A 16797-nucleotide genomic window follows, 5' to 3' on the forward strand; every position below is an offset into this window, starting at 1 on the left:
AGAGGGCATAAAGCAACACTGCCAGAGTTGCCAACAGCAGAGAAGGAGGAGACGCAGGCTGCGGGGGAATCTGGAAATGCTCTGGGTCCGGGTATCACACCCCAGGCAAATGTCTTTGTAAAGAGCAGGCTTGCAGAGGAAGCCTCTGCTCTGCTCCCCGCCGCTAACACTGCTGAGCAAGCAGCCTGTTGCATTCTCCACTGACTTTAATTTGCAAACAGCCTTAGAGCATCGCAGAAAAGAGCATGGGAGGGTTTGGGTTTTTTTAATGACAGTAACAAAGGCTTGGCTATGTAATGCCTGTAACGTAATCGCTGAACAACCAAGGAGTACACAAGGTGTCACACAGAAATAAAGAAAGAGCACGGAATGAAATCAGAGAGAAACATTCATATTCATTGAATCAAGCTTCTGCACTATCATGCCTGGACATTGAACCTACCTGGGGCACTAATAAAAATCCAAACACGTAAATATAACTGTTTCATGTGCTCTTGAATTTACCTGCCAGAGCAGAGTCTGTGTCCCTCAAACCCCCCAAGGAGGCAGCCTGAAAACAGTTCAAAGAGCAGTTAGGTATCTGACTTTCCCTGAAATTCAGCAGTGCTGGCCATTTAGCTACTCTTTGAAGACACACACACCAGCATGCCCTGCTCCGTGTCAAACAGTAAGTTTCTCAATTGCCTCTCTCTTTTCCTGGGGAGAAGTTCCAGAAAAATCCCCCTGGCTGAGCTCTCCAGGACTAATCACCATACACTGCTTACCTATTCGCTTCCCAGGCTGGTGATATTCTAGTTATTACACTGTGTCCTGTCACGCCTTCAGTTTGTTAGCCTCCTAATGAAAAGACCTAATTCCTTCCCTGAGTGGTTGGGAGGCTTGGCTAATGGTGCTGTGTAAATGAAGACGACGGTTATTACTATGATTATGAGTGTTACGTTAGTAATAACAAGGAACTGTGGTCAGGTATGTCAGGGATACAGGAAACGAGAGAAAATACCTACTTAAAAAGAAGGTTAAAGAAACAACTGCTTTTAATGAACTGAGGAGAGAGATTTGCATTTGAAAAAGAAAATTATGAGCTCGGCAAAAAAATTCCTACTAGCATTAACTCCAATTTAAAACCAATTTAATTTTGCCATGCATTTTAGCCCAGGGAACACTGGTTTCCTGCAAGCATGCAGGCGAGCTCGTGAACTGCTCATGGGAATACCTGCAGGAAGGGAAGGTTGAGCTCATATATTTGGTGATTCATATCCAGTGAGAACTACATTACCCTGAGTGGAGGATTCAAGGAGAGAGCTCCTCTCCTGTGCCAGAGAGGCCAAGGCCTAAGGAAGCAACTAAAAGATTAGACGAGTTAAGGATGGTCTTTTCCTACTGCATCTTCACAGCTTTTGGCAGTCAGTAGGTTTTTGTCTCCCTGAAGAGGCCCAGATGATACCTGGACACAATAGTGTTGACAACCCAACAAAGGATCTGTCTCACCTTTTTGTTTGCTGTTGAGCTATGGCATACCAGTGCCTCTGGGCCAAATGCAAACGTATTTCAGACAGCAGAGTATGGGGGAAAAGCGTGATGTAAATCCCACCTCTAGTCCTGAGTACAAACCTCTAAACCACAGATACCAGCTTAGCTGTCAGGTGGAGTTAGGTCCTGTTTAACTGGACAAGGAGAGCTCCAGATGACAGTGATCCAGTTATCTCCTTACAAGTGGTGTGCAGGCCACAAGTATTTAAAACGTGACACAGCAAATACTTTCAAATACTAATCTACTTATAGCAGTTTGCTTTCAAAGTAACAGGCAATATTTTTCTCCAGGGAATGATTCCTTGCAGGTCATGCACCAAGCCCTAAGCCAAAAAAAACCCGCTTATGCCATGGAAAATCTCTTATCAACTGCAAAGGGCTATCTGTAAAGTCCTTTCCAAACAGCAAGCTAATGAAATCAGTGCATATCAAAGACTGATCCAAACATTACTCCATTCTTTCAAACGCCCAACTCAACAATAAGATGCGAGTCAGAGAAGTGCTGTCATGTCCCACTTAAACATGGATGGGGAAATCAAACGCAGCAGCAAACATGTCAAATTGACCATCTATTTTATTGGCCTGTTTATTCTTTTCCATTCTGACGTTCATCCAAAACTCTAATCGCAATCCATCTATGCTCTAAAGCTGTCTGGCATGTTTTTCCAAAAAAAACCAGGAAGCTCATTAGCTGTCTTTAGAAGATATAAATCTGCAGCTCCACATAAACTTCAAGAAAACATACTTGGTTTTCTGTACTGGAAGGTAATTTTTGCAAAAACTAACAGCAGAGTTAGTTGATACATCTCCAAGATTCTTGTTTGCTCACAGTCCATTCATGGGACACCTCAGATATCTGAGCATGAAAGTAGCTCTACTTCATGTCATCTGCAAAGCCCTGGAGGAAAATATTAGGGGAAGTGGAGGAAGATAAATTTTATAAGGAATAGCAAAAAAGCACAGGAATTATTTCAATTAAACAGACAAATTAAAAATAATTAAATGGATGCAGTTTCTTCTTATTTTTACAGCTGGCTAAAGATTTAATAGTAGCAATTCAGTGCTTGTACAATGGCATCTGCACAAACAGCTGTAGTTCCCTTGTGTAAAACACGGGATACAGCAGTGAATTTGCTTGAACTTGCTTTCACAGGCAGCATGGTCTAACAAAGGAATGGCTAATGATTGCTGCTAAATAATAGAAAGCTTCAGACACATAGCAGCATAGGATGCTCCTTACTCTCCCTTTGTCAAGGTGCACAACTTAAACCTTGCACAATCAAATTTAGGCAGAGAGTTTAGGGGGTGTAAGGGAGAGGTGGTGAAGAGAAATCTTCATTCACTTTGGTTGTGGAGTAGACCACATGGATTATCTTTTTATTTACATTTACTCTTCTCTGAGTATTTGTCTTTAAGAAGCCTAATATGCCCTATCAAAAAGGATTATGTGTAATTGGCTTGATGCTCATCTCCTTGAAACTGATGCTGGGAGGCATACCAGTGTATTCAATTTAGAAGTTTGTGTATAGGGCAGCATCCAATAAAAGTCCCTAAAAACTGATGAAGTTGTATATTATACAGTTTCTCTGTTGACGCTCTTCTTTGTTGTTGGGGGTTTTTTTGTCTTTTTTTGGTTTGGGTTTTTTTTTTTTGGTTGGGTGTTTCTTTCTTTTTTTGGTGCAGAGAAAAGGTAGAACATTTCTGTACTTGATTAAGACGAGTTAGGGGAGATTTATTGGCAAAGGTTGCACTGTGGTTTTGGTATTAACCTCTTAGATCACAGCAAGTGGCGTTTGAAGTTGGCTGGGGACTGGAGGAAAGTTCTTTGTCAAGGGACGTACCACGCCTGCCTTCTTCCAAGGGAAGGCTGAGGGCAGAGGGGGCAGTGGGAAGGTCACTGTATTCTGCCTGCGATGTCATGCAATAAATATTAACCGGAGATGATTACTGAATGCAAAGAAATAAGTAACAAAGAGCTCTTACAAGCTTTACAGCTTGTATGTATCTTGTTAGATGATAAAAGAAAAGCAGGGTTAGGAAAGAATGACTCTGCCAGATGAAATCTTATGTTTTACTCCTAGCTGGGTTGCAAAGAAAGTGAAATGATTTAGGGCTTTGTATTCCCCTACTTCTCCCTCCCCTTCTCATTCCTCCTGACCCCTTCCAGCACCCCAGTAGCCCTGTTCCTGGGACCATGCTGCCAGGTCCCCCACCAGCAGCATCAGGTTTTTCTCCCTGCTGGTTAGCACGCACAGAGCATCAGCACTTTCCCAGTGGGAGTGCTCAGCAGTGCCACCTCTGCCAGGACAGGACAGCAGAGCAAGTCCCCTCGGTCCCACCAACCAGGTGAAGGGGGACTCGCACTCTCTGCGTGCAAAACCTGGCTGCTGCGGCTGGACCTGAAAGAGAAAATTAAGCCTGCAGAGTTTCAACTTCCCTGATTAAATTTTCCTATTAAAACAAAAAGAGAAAGAATGTGTCTGAGGTTAGAATCAGACCATGGGCTTCATCTCAGAGCACAGTCTTTCCAGGCATGGAGCAAATAGATCTGCAGCTTTATTTCCACCATTATTAGAACAAGGGCAAATTGACAAAATTCCTATTTTAGTGCAGTTTCAGGTAATGAATGTGCCACAAGAAGCAGAAAGAAGATGTTTAATTGACATCTCTTCTAATTGTATTACTTTAAACGCTGGAGCAAATAATCAAGGAAACTATTTGTAAGCATATAGAAGATAACGAGGAGATGAGTTATGGCCAGCATGGATTTGTTAAGAACAAATTGTGTCACGCTAATGTAATTTCCTTCCCCACAGGATAATAGACCTTGCAGACATGGAAGCAGCAGTAGATATCATGTATCTTGAGCCTAGTAAGTTTTCTGACACTGTCTCCTATAACATTCTGATACCTAAGAGAAGAAAATGTGGACTAGGGGAAACCTACTAGAGAGTGAGTGCAAAACTAGTTAGAAAGCCATAGTGAAGAGAATAATTATCAATGGTTCACTGACAAAGGCTGCATCAAGTGGATTCCACAGAGGTCTCTCTTGGCCTGATACTATGCATTGCTAACGGACTGGATGATAGAAGAGAGTGTGGTGCTATTCAATCTCACAGTGCCTGTTACTGGGAGAGGTTCCACATTTGCTCCAGGAAAGGACTAGTGTTCCAGGAGATACTGACCATTTTGAAATAGGCACAAAACAATAGGATGCAAGTCAAGCAAAGTGATCGTTATACAATGACCCAGCAGTAGTATGCTGCTTAAGTTAAGAGTAATTGACTTGGTACTACAGCTTTGTAGCTAAGGCTCTACGTGTTACTGTTGCTCAGAAGATGAACACAAAAGCTTAATAATAATAATAATTTTTTTTTTCCTTTACATTTGTAAGACCTCAGGACATTGCATCCAGGCTAGGTTTTGGCCACCTAACTCTAAGGAACATGTAGATCAACAAGGTCCAAGGGAGAACCACAACCAAAAATCTGGGCATCTAGGAGAAAGAGCTGGGCCTGCATAGTGTAAGAGAGAAAAAGACTGATGCAAAACACAGCGGTGATCTTTGAATCTGTAAGTGATTGTTGTAAAGAGAAAGCAGACAGCTGGTTCTCTGTGACCATGGTGAACAGGACAAGAAACGAATGGTTTGATTTAGGAAGATAGTTTAAGGTTAGGCATTAGGAAAAAAAAAATCCAGTGTTATAGACAGTTGAACAATGGAATAGACTCCTTAGGGAAGCTGTGGAGTCTCCATCACTTAGAGAAGATCCATGTACAACTTGATGTTGTCCTGGAGTGGGGAATGGACTAGATGACCTCTAAAAACTCCCCCCAATCCACTTTTCTATAATCCCATAAATTCTATGAATATCACAAGCTAACTATGTTTAATAAATTAAACTATAAGGGAGAAAAATAATCCCCTAGACTCAGACCTAGGTCTGAGAACACTAAACATGTTGTAGTAATAGGCCATAAATTTGCTTTCATTCTCTAAGAAGATTTTATTGCCACAAAGACTAACATACCAGAAGCCTCCTCTAATAGTTAAGTAACTCCAACACACTGTTAGGTTCTTTGATTCATATTCTGGAAGAAGTAGTTTATGTTTATAGAAACAAATTGGTTGCATCAGAAATACAGGTTAGGTCAATCTTCTGAGCTCTATATGTCTCCAAAATGTCTCTTTGTAAATCCTTATATGTCTTGAACAGCAAAAACACGACTCCAGACCATTATTAAATGGCACTTTGAATTATTTTTTATCCTATTCCTATACTTACTGCTGCTCACTATAACATTCAAATACCCTACTACCAGAATGAAGACAAAGACAATGCAGACAACATGCGGTATGGTCTCATCAGCTAATCAGAAAACAACACAAAACTGTGCTGTTCTTCAATGTCAGACATCCGTATTTTATGTAAAGCAGAAAGCACTTTACCTATAAATTGATGGAAGGGACCCTGAGGGGTTTCCTTTCGATATCATGAGTACAAGAGAGAAACTTTCTAATTAAAATCTTCCTAAGAAAGTATGGTTTCACAGAAAGGAATAATTATTGCTGTAAAATGTCATACCAGTAAAGCAATCCAAGTTATCAACCAGGGTTTTAATTTTCTTTTTGCATCACCAAGCGGATTCCATAATACATTTTTATATAAATGCCTAGGTTTTATTCTTTCTCACTTGGGTTCGCTACAGTGTTATAGGGGAATGAGGCCTCTTGCTCATTTTGATGAGCAAAACCTGGTGGAGGGAAACAAAAGCCACCAACCACTTTCTGTCTGTAGTGAAACTAAACAATTCACTCAATGAGTTTGAACTTCAGAGAAAATAAGGTCAGACTGAACTGCCCTTGTAAAAGCCTGTCCCCCAGCAGTTCACGGGGTTCACACAAGCTACATTTGTTCAAAGCAGTCCCAAGAGGACAATGCAAGCTCTGTTTTACTACCACAGGATATAAGGTGGTATCAAATAATGAATCCAAGTATTTCCCTTCTGAACTCAGCCCAAAGCACTTTTAAAGTTTTCTAATATAAAATAATATACCATGAAGTGGAAATCTTTCTGATATTTTGTCATTTTAAGCTGTGGTAATATATTTTCTCTTGGAAAATATAACTCTGCACTCATTGTGTGCTTTTTTTGTTTTCTGTTTAATCTGTGATGCATATCTGAATGGAATTTTTGCCTGTAATTCTATAAAATTTACTCTGAACCACTGCTTATGCTCTACTGATCACAACTCTGTTTTAAGGATTGGCTCTTATTTTTCAATCTTCTCTTCACTGCCCTTTTGCTCTATTAGAATATGAGGAGTAAGAGGGAAACAATTTTTGCACATTTAACACTTTGTTTCCCCTGGACTTCTGTCTAGGACTATGGGGATCTTGCTGCCTCACATGAGCAAACCAGGAAATCATACTGCTGGAATGACAGACTTAGTAAATCTGATAGACACACACAGGTCCATTGATATTTTTGCTCTCCAAAGTTTTTGTGGAGTTATCTACTATGTTTCAGCTGTGACAGTTATGGCAAATGTTATAAAAGAAGGAGGCTAGATCCTCAGCTGGTGTACATCTACTTAACTATGAAATCCTGAGTTACGGTGTACATACCTCTGTCACACCAGACTTAATCACGGCTCTAGACCATAATCTCTGGCCATTGCCCTCCAATGGTCACCGGTTCTAATGAGCATTTAGAAACGAGGCTGATGATTGAAGAAGCCCCACATCATTTAATTCAGCTTCTGCAGGAGATGACTTGATTTGTTTTCAGTCCAAAGGAAGCCTAAAATCACTTCCAAAAGTGGTTTTAAACCAAAAAGTATGACCACTACGCCAAGGCTAAAATGGACCCTGCACATACCATCACTTAGCAGCTTCCCAGGTGCAAAAGTATAGCATTTCATTAGCTGCTAAAGAGATGGTGTTCCTTGTGCAAGTTTACACCGTCTGTTGAAGCTGCCTCAATTGGCACACTTTAAAAGCTCAGAAATCATAATGAAAGTCCATGCTTCATTCATGCTTGAATAAGGTGTCATCACCAGTGGAGAAGTGATGTTCAAAAATGTCACAGAAGTGAGCAGACTTCTAGCTCCTCTGTGTCTAACCAGAGCCACTGCACAGGCTGCAGTCCTCGTAAGGCACAGCACAAGTGAAGAAAGACTGATCACTATCAGGAAAGAAAGTGATTGAGGTAAGGATAGATGGGGCAAACAATCTCAGAAAGAGGTGCAAGCTTCCAGCAAGTCATTCAGTGGTCCAAGTTAATGCCTGGGAGCTCCTAGCTGCTCTGTACATGCCAAACCAGATGTCTGAAGTACCCTGCCAGAAGTAAATAAAGAATGTCTGAAGTCCCTCTGCCTTTGAAGTAAACATGACTTTAAACATGAATACACAAAACAGAGCACAGCTATTTATAGGAAATCAAATGTAAATGAAACAGGATGAGCTTCTATGAAACAGCAAGAAAACAAAGACGACAAAGCAAACAAACAGGAATGCAAGGAAAGCACAGTCAGCATTTGTAACACAGTCATTAACCATGCTTTGTACTTCTGGATGCCCTGTATTTGCTGGCCTTAGAGTCTGCAAACATTAAGGATTTGTCGACAGAGAGGCTGTGGTAGTAGATGATTTGTTTATTCTGCTGCCACTTTTGTCTCTGGTTACCCTTCTGCTGTGTCAAGTCTATTTACACTCTTTCTGTATGTAGTGTGATGTAGTGTGTGTACACATATGTGGAACCAAACAAGAACTGTCCCAGAGTATGCCCATTCACGAGTAAACATATTCTATCTGTACAAGGCACACAAGGTACCTCCACACCCAGCACTGGCACACAGTGCAAACCCCGCAGATCCAGTAATGACAAATACCAGTTAACAGTCAGCACCAGCTCCTCCTTCACCCAGGTTTTCCTTGAGACTATTCCTTGTTAGCCTCCATTGAGCGGCATGGGGAACCTGGGATGACCTACCCAAAAACCTCCCACTGGTTCTGTGAATCTTTAAGTCCTGTATTTGGGTCTTCTGAAAAGTCTGGGCTCAGTGCCTGACAGTGTGGCTCTGATATGGTTGGAATACGTACCTGAGGAGTTTCCTAGCCTTTACTTCCCCATTTGTAGAGACAGAGATGATGTTTATTACCTCCTGAGCATTAGAAGCTACTGCAAGGATTACCCATACACAACAGTGATCTAGACAAGAAAATTTCTAAGTGATACCAAAAGGAAATGCTTTCTTTTATTTGTGTTGGCAATTTTTTTTTTCTCCTTTTGTGGTGAATTAGTGCCTGTGAGAAGTGCTCAGAAATCCTGTTTTCTTAAAAAGCAGCTCAAGGAAATCAAGTACTGTTGTCACAGTACAGTCAATCTCAACATGTTGCAAAAGCCTTGTCACTTTACATTACACACCCTGATGAGATACGGGTTGAGAGATCTGTATCTAAATGGTTTCATGGGTGGTAAGAGGGTCACACATGAAAGTAGCCCCTCTCCCTGTAAGGTGGCAGGTTCTCCCATGAGATAATCAGGATTTTCTTCCTGAAACAGTGGTTCTCTCCAGTTAATAGCCCATCACACATAGGAAAAGCCAAGGACACATTTTTCAGATTTGATTATTGTGAGAGCTCAGAGAAAGTTGTGGGGACTAGGAAACTGGGTGGATGGGAACCTATACTTTGATGTTTCTATTCTGCCACTACCTTTATATTTATGCTTTCTCTCCAAAACTGATGGATTCATTACGCTGCACCACCTGCTTTAGGCATTCTGCAGCTGCCACCACAGAAAGTGGACAGATATTACATTGTCACCGAACTAACTGAGCTATCGCTTACTGCTTCCTTCCTACAAAGGGGAAGACGATAGACCTGTTTCCCCCAGCACATTTCTTACATAGAGATGGTGCTTTGTTAATAAGCCAAGCCCAGTACTTTAACAACTGTAAGGTGAAGGGTTGAAGCAGTAATATGCCTTAAGGTCATGTGGCACACGGTCATATTTTAATTACCACTGCCTGAGGCTATCTCCACAGGTATGTTTCCTTCCTGCATAAAACATGAACCTGGGAGTGATTTCAAAACACAGTCAAATAGTCTGTGACTCCAACAGGATGTACACAGTATCAGACTTTAATCCAAGGGCAAATTTTATTTCAGTATTTTATCTCGTAGGCTCAGAGGGACAAGAGAAAGAAACACTTTTCTCTTGGTAAACTAATAACGTTTAGCAACTCAAGGTGTATCATATGTTCTAGAGATCTTTCATTTCCTTAATAAATACCCAAGCAGAGCAAGCTCTCAACACCAATATCCTTTCAATAAAAGGTAACCTTATATGGTCACTGCATGATACATGATTTATAAGATGTCATGTTAAAGTAAACTCAAACTCACCAAACACACTGAAGGAAGGAAATGGTTGTCTGGCTCCATATGGTGTTTTCATGTTTCTATTAAAACCAGGCTATTCAAACACTGTGGATACCAGCACAGGTTTTAGCTCTAAAGGAAGGATGAAGAGAGTCTTATCCATACCATCTGTATCAATAGCATAAAAATTTCTGGCAACACATGAACATGGTTAAAACACTTAGGGTCATCTTACTGTTGGGGATTAAAAAGACATTGCTCCTGCAGACTGGTTTGCTCAAAGAGCTATCATGAAAGTAGATTATTGAAACCCTTTGCTAGCCAAATATCGTGCAGAAAGGAATAGGGATAGTTGAACTGTAAAGACCAAATCCTTTGAGACAACTTCCTTTAAAAGTAGGATATAGCATTGCAGAAGTTGAAACCTAATCTTCACTATCATACTTGACACTTAAATCCAAGGTCCAGATTTTTGTGAAGTCATGCTACTCCATCTGAAGATATTATATTGCTTTTGCAAACGTCTGCAATCTACGAATTTATCATACATCTTAAATAAATAAAAAGTTGCCTATTTATTATGAATGATCATTAAAAAAATCTAGGGCACTGAAATAAGTTTTCCCTGGCTGTTCCCTCTGTTCTCAGTCCCTGGCAGATCCTAGGAGGCATGCTCCTACAACAGGCTACTTTAGGGATTCCCAACCTCAGCCCCTGCCAGGCTCCACCCAGGCATCAGCAGAAGAAACCTGATGTAAACAGAAGGTGGCTGAATTATATTTTTCCTTCCCTATAGGGGGCAACCCTTCACCACTTCAGTGAAGGAGGGGCCACCACATGTCTCAGTTCAGGCCCAGGAACACGCTGCATCACGGCAGCATAATGAAATCAAAGAAGGAAACAGATTTCAATGCACATCACAGCAGGTCAGTGCATTTGCTCGGTAGTGTGTTGCACAAACCTCACATAGTTGCTTTATAAGTTATTTTTAAGCCTGCTGCCAAACCATGCTGTTGTAAAACCAAGCTGAGCTGAGAACCTGCAATAAACTCGGTGAAGTACAAGATCTCCTAGATTTTGTAGGGGAGGACTCATCCCACATATTTTCAAGGCACCCTTTCACACTGCACCTTAAGTTACACTAATGCTTTCAAGCATTCCACTTTGCTTGGAGATTAATGTCTTTATCATGTACTTTTTGACCCTACAAGAGTTTTGGTTCATTCACTTCAATGGATAGACAATGGTCATAAGCCTTATGCATGTACCACTACTTCTACTTTATTAACACAAGTACCTTCAAGAACTGCTAATGAGAATGGCAAAGACCCAGAAAATGCTCTCAATTCTTTGAGCCTCTCTCACATCATATTACAAGGCTAATAGTGTCAGTACTCTTTTTTTTTTTTTTTTTTTTTTAAGTATTACAACCTCTAGAGCCAGTAGTACTTAACGACTTAAACACCTCCTCCTCCCCCTCTTTTCTTCCCACATTTTACAGTATAGCATGCAGCAGATTTTCTTTCAGCAGCAAACACCATCCATGGTTCTTGTGTGTAATAGCCCAGATGGTTTCCATTTAACTTTCTACATACAGGGCACATTCCTTGCTCAGAGCTACCAGTGGAGCCCAGAGGACAAAACATCATCTTTCTCACTGCCCTCTACAGCACACAGGCAGGGGAGCTGAGTATGGATCGATACATGGAGACCTGAGGAACATTTTACTGGCTGCAGCAGGCACAGCATTTCCAGCTGCTTTCTTACCAGGTCAAGGGACTTTCATCCAGCTTTTTGCTTCCTCCACCTTCCTATGACTCTTCAGAGTTTCAGAAAGAGGCTGAAGTTGGAAGAGTCAGAAAAGTATAATCTTAAGCATTCCCAACTTTGATAGTGTAGTATCCAAAGTGAGGCAGCTGATGCCAACAGGGTGGTTAAAGGGGGTGGAAATCAGTACATGAAGTATATCATAAAGCCAACAAGGAAAACTTGAAGCCTCCACAGTGTATGTGGAAATCAGAAGGATGAGGAACAGAGGTAGGTGCTGAGCTGGAGCTGGCTAGATCTAAGCAATAGGAAATGCTGAGCACAGGGCATATCTGAACCCCTGCTGGTTTTCAGGAGCAGTGGTACCCCTGTCCATGGGATTAGGGCACTTATGTAGGAACTAGGACACCAAATATTCAGACTCCTCAGAAGCCCACACTTGACCACAGGCTTTAGAAAAAATCTATGTGGGCAGTCAGGCACAGCGTAGGATTCCTGGGCTAAAAGAACACAAGCAAGAGGGCCATGGGCTGTAATTTTGGGGTTGCAGGTTGGAAGCTCTGATCTTTGCTACCATGCTGGATTTTATCACAGAGAGAAGACCCAGACTGCCAGAGCAGTGTCCTAAACAAAGCTCACCATCCCTTTCAGGCTGCCCAGTAATACCTGTTCCTACACCAAGGCAATGCTACCTGCTGTCCTTGTGCTGGAGCTGTTGGGTTGTTTGGATCTCAGCCTTCATCGGTAAAGGCTGAAGAGCAGAAAGTCCTACTCCCTGCATCATTCCTCTGGTACAGTGCCAAGCAGAGAGATCTAATCCACAGAGCAAGGCAGCAGCACAATATCCAGAGGCCTTCAGCCTTACCTGACAGGAGGAAGAGGCTTGCTCACATCACACTCATGCTGTGCATGTTAGAGGAGAGGAGCACAAGGGTTTGGGGGTGACTCCACCACACACCGTAGAGGCAAAGTGGCAAAAGGAGAAACCTGTAAGGAGACCCTTTCTGCAAGAAGAAGGCTGAGAACCACCTAAGGAATGAGGAAACTCCTTTTCTGCTCACTCTCTTCAGCATGATGTTCTGTCAGCCCAACAGCCAACACCTGGCCTGGCCTCACTCAAGTGATAGAAATCTGCCACTAGTGAAGATGGAGCCCTGAGTTTTCCTGACAGTGTTTTTGTGAAAGGATGTACCAGGAACAAGGATGCACACTGCTATGTTAACATTGAAATCTCTACAGCCAGCATGATTTCTTAGTTAATTATTCTGTGAGCTGACTAACAGGGATGGGCATTTTAGGTGGGCATTGGTTTTTCAGGCTAATTGCTACGGTTTGTTGTGGTTTGCTGCTTTGGAGTGGTTTTGTCTGTAGGCTGTTTGCGCAGCCTTGGCAGGGAAGGGCTCTTTTAAAACCAGTGGCATAAGTGAAACAACAAAACTTTCTACTAACTGCTGACATGGTCCTCTCTATCATTTGTTCCTGGCAGGAGCTGAGTGTGCTGCGAGATACACTTGCAACTGCACTCACCCACCCAGGATTTAAGTTACACTAATACATTTCAGCACCAGTGAGTATGTTCCTCTGAACTTCAGGCCAGTTTCATTGCAGTGATATAGAAATAAAGCGACAGAAGCGTCTGCCAGCAGTCTGAAGCATAGGGCAACAGTATGCACAAGCATTTGAAGAAGACTAAAGAATAGTATTCTTCCCTGGCTTATTATCTTGCTGTTTACTATGTTGGAACCAAGATTAAAATGCTTTAGTGTTTACTGAAGCAGCATATATAGTATCTAACAGCATGTTATTTTGTGCACACTGTTTAACATTCTTTATTGCTCCAACTCATAAGGTTTATTTGAAATCAGTGGAGGAATTCATCCCATCCACCATTTACTCAGCTATTATCAGCTACCGCAAAAGTGCCGTGTGGAGAATAAACACGAGTAATTTATGAGCTTTTGCAAGCATGCAAACTCCTGATAGAAAATTACATTTTTAAGATCCATTATTATTTATGGTATGTGTGTGTCACTGTATGCAGTTGCATTCTGTACATAGGTTGCTCCAGAGGTAACCCTGGGAAAAACGTAGCTACCTGGTTTTACTTGGCATTTCAGTTGTTTTATGCTTGATTCCAGCTTCCTTATTCTCTCCTTCCTGCTGCTCACCCAAGCAAAAGTTCTTCTTCTTCTTATGCTGGTAGCTACAATGAACGTGGAGCTGATGGAGGATTAAACTCTACCTAATGTTTTGATCAAATGTTAGCCAAGTCAGTGGGAAGCCTTCCTGTCAGAGGGGAAGATTGATCATGGAATACTTCTTCCAAACACCAGGAAATTTCCACCATGGAAGACCAATAAAATGTTAGTTGGACATTGGTCAGGAATAATTTAGATCCCATTTACAGAGAGAGAGGTTCCTGCTCAGTGGAACATGAGCCACTTCACATGGGGACATTGTTTGGCTCAATCTGAGCCGTGGACTAATGCTCACCTACAGGCAATTCCTGACTCTCAGCTCAGTGGAGGAAACTCTTCTAAATTCTCCAGCTAAATATAGGAGAGTGTTGCATGTTTTTCGAATATTTCCACTTATTCCACCTGGCTTTTTAAGTTTGGTGCATTAATACAGTTTACTGTATTCTTCTCCACCACCTTTGTGAAATTTTTCCTGGCCTCGCTACCCAGCTAGAGACAAGGGTATATATAATAGCTAGTGATTGCTTCAGATGAGCAATTTGAGTGGAAATGTTTAGTGCGGCTTCATGTTTCATCTTCCCAGAACCTCGGTGACATCTCGTCTGGAATACACGGTTTGCATCACGTCTCTGTATATGTATTCCCAGGTTTGATTATGTGAGCTCTCAGAGGAAATAAATGCCAAGAGCTATGTACCTTTGCTAACTAGTATTCTTATGCTGGCTTTGCATAATCAAGCAGCACCTTTCATCTAATAATATATTTAAAATATCTTTTAGACAAAGCCCAATTTGATGAGGCTGACTCTGCAGCAGCAGGGAGCATGCATGGTACATTGGGCTTTAGAGTAATGGTTTAGATCTCTCTACAGCATGTAGCACACATAAGCTTTGAAGCATAAAAATCATAAATGATTAACCTACTTGGTTTCACATAAATGATAGAAATATGCGCTCCATGGTTTATCTTACTGTCTAAAAACAAAGGCATTATGTCCTCATGTGATGGGGTCTTTTATGGTCTTCAGCAATGCTAGTCCATTTTGGTTTAATTGCCAATTTTTCACTGTATTAATTGCTAATTATTATATATTTGTATACGTGACACTTCAATTATCATCATGTGATCATAACTGTTTGGATTGAATATTATCTCATCTCCATGAGCTATTCCCACTACAAGCTAAGCAGCCTTTAAAAAATTGCATCCAAACATAGTTTTTTATTATTATTAAAAAGCTTTTTCAAATAAGAAAGAAACTTACTAAAACATCCAGTTGGCAGGAAAAATATGAAGGCTCTTTGTAAGAAAAATTAAATCAGCATTTGTTAACTTTTCAATAAAGCAACATTTCAAGTCAAAATTTAGGGGAAGAGAAAAAAGTTAATGCACACCGATACAGATATTTCCAACAGCAATTAAAAATAACCAAACAACAATTTCCAAGAACTTCTCTAAGATCTACAAGTATCTTAAAAAGAAAACAATGCAATTTTTTTTTATTATTATTTTAATTTACTTATTTTAAAAGCACTCTAGTAGTCTCCTTTGGATTTTCAGGTAATGTTTGAAAAGAGGAGAAGTCCTATGGGTTGTTGTTTTCCACAGGAGCTACTGGCTGCTCATTGTGGTTTTTAATAAGGTAACTCTTCAGGACGGTATATCCCTGCCTGGTTAAAATTAGCAAAAAGTTAGACAACTTGCAGGACATGTCAGAAGCACACTTCAGGTCAGGCTTATATAGAAAACAGAGAATTTGGGTTTTTTTGCAACTTGGCTACTTCGTCCTTACAGTGTAATGAAATTATTTTCAGAGAACAATGAAATTCCTGAGGGATTTTTGAAGCTTTACTTCAGTTGTTCTTAATCCCAATTGCAAATTGGCTACAGTGACTACAGGAATGATGAAGCTAAACTGACTATTTAAGCTCTAGTTTTAAACACCCTATGTATGGTTCATTAGTTTATCTCTTTGCCAGGTCAGAAAACAGGTGGAACCTGCATGAAGACAGCTGAGGCAACCAGGAGACTCTGGAGACAAACCAAAACTTGTCCCAGTGTCACATACACATGAGCTCACCCAGAAAAATTACGTCAGTGTCACCTAGAAAACACGTTCCGTCATATATTGGTATACCTGAGCCTCCTCTGGAGGCATGATCTAAAATATCCATCTCTCCTGCAAACTAAGAGGCAAAGATATATTCTCCCACTTTGTTTGAAATGCTGTTGTTCTTGACCTCTGGGATATAGAAAGATTTATATAAATAGAATTTCTCTTTCTGCTTGCTTCCCTATCCTGGAGAAATAGGTATAAATAAGAGATCAAAGATCCTGTACAAACATTCAACATAAAGCTGACAGGCTGCAAAAGCAGAGCTTCTTCCTCCGTGTCTCAGAGAACGGTGACTTAGCCCCTGGGACTTTGCAGAGCTGCTTCCTCCACTAGACTATACCCTGTAAGAGAGGCCTTTTTTAATTTCATTTTCATTTCAGTGGTGCCTTTGAAAATATAAATATGTCAGAATGATTAGGTGGTAAATGGTTTATATTAGCTGCTGCAAGGTATTTTTGCAGCCTATTCAGAATCACATGGTGCTGTCTGTGGCCTGATCTTGTCATCTTTCTGGAGGCTGCTGAATTCCCATGAGGCAGAGAAGACAGAGGACTTGCAAACTTTGGCTTCAGCTAGCCCCTCAAAAGCCCCAACAAACTTTTTATTTGTTTGTTTGTTTTTCAGTTAAGATTCTAGCAGGCAGCATGGCATTTCCTGGTGTATCTTTGTTTTGTTTTGTCTGAATGTCTCATCAGTCACCTCCTGATATCCCAGCCAGCTGTGCAGATTCAACTGAGCAAATAAGGTCCAGTAGGAAGTTATTGATGGCTTTATCAGTATGAAATACTCACAATGC

This window comes from Balearica regulorum, chromosome 5 (assembly GCF_011004875.1).
Source record: "Balearica regulorum gibbericeps isolate bBalReg1 chromosome 5, bBalReg1.pri, whole genome shotgun sequence".
Lineage (NCBI taxonomy): Eukaryota > Metazoa > Chordata > Aves > Gruiformes > Gruidae > Balearica > Balearica regulorum.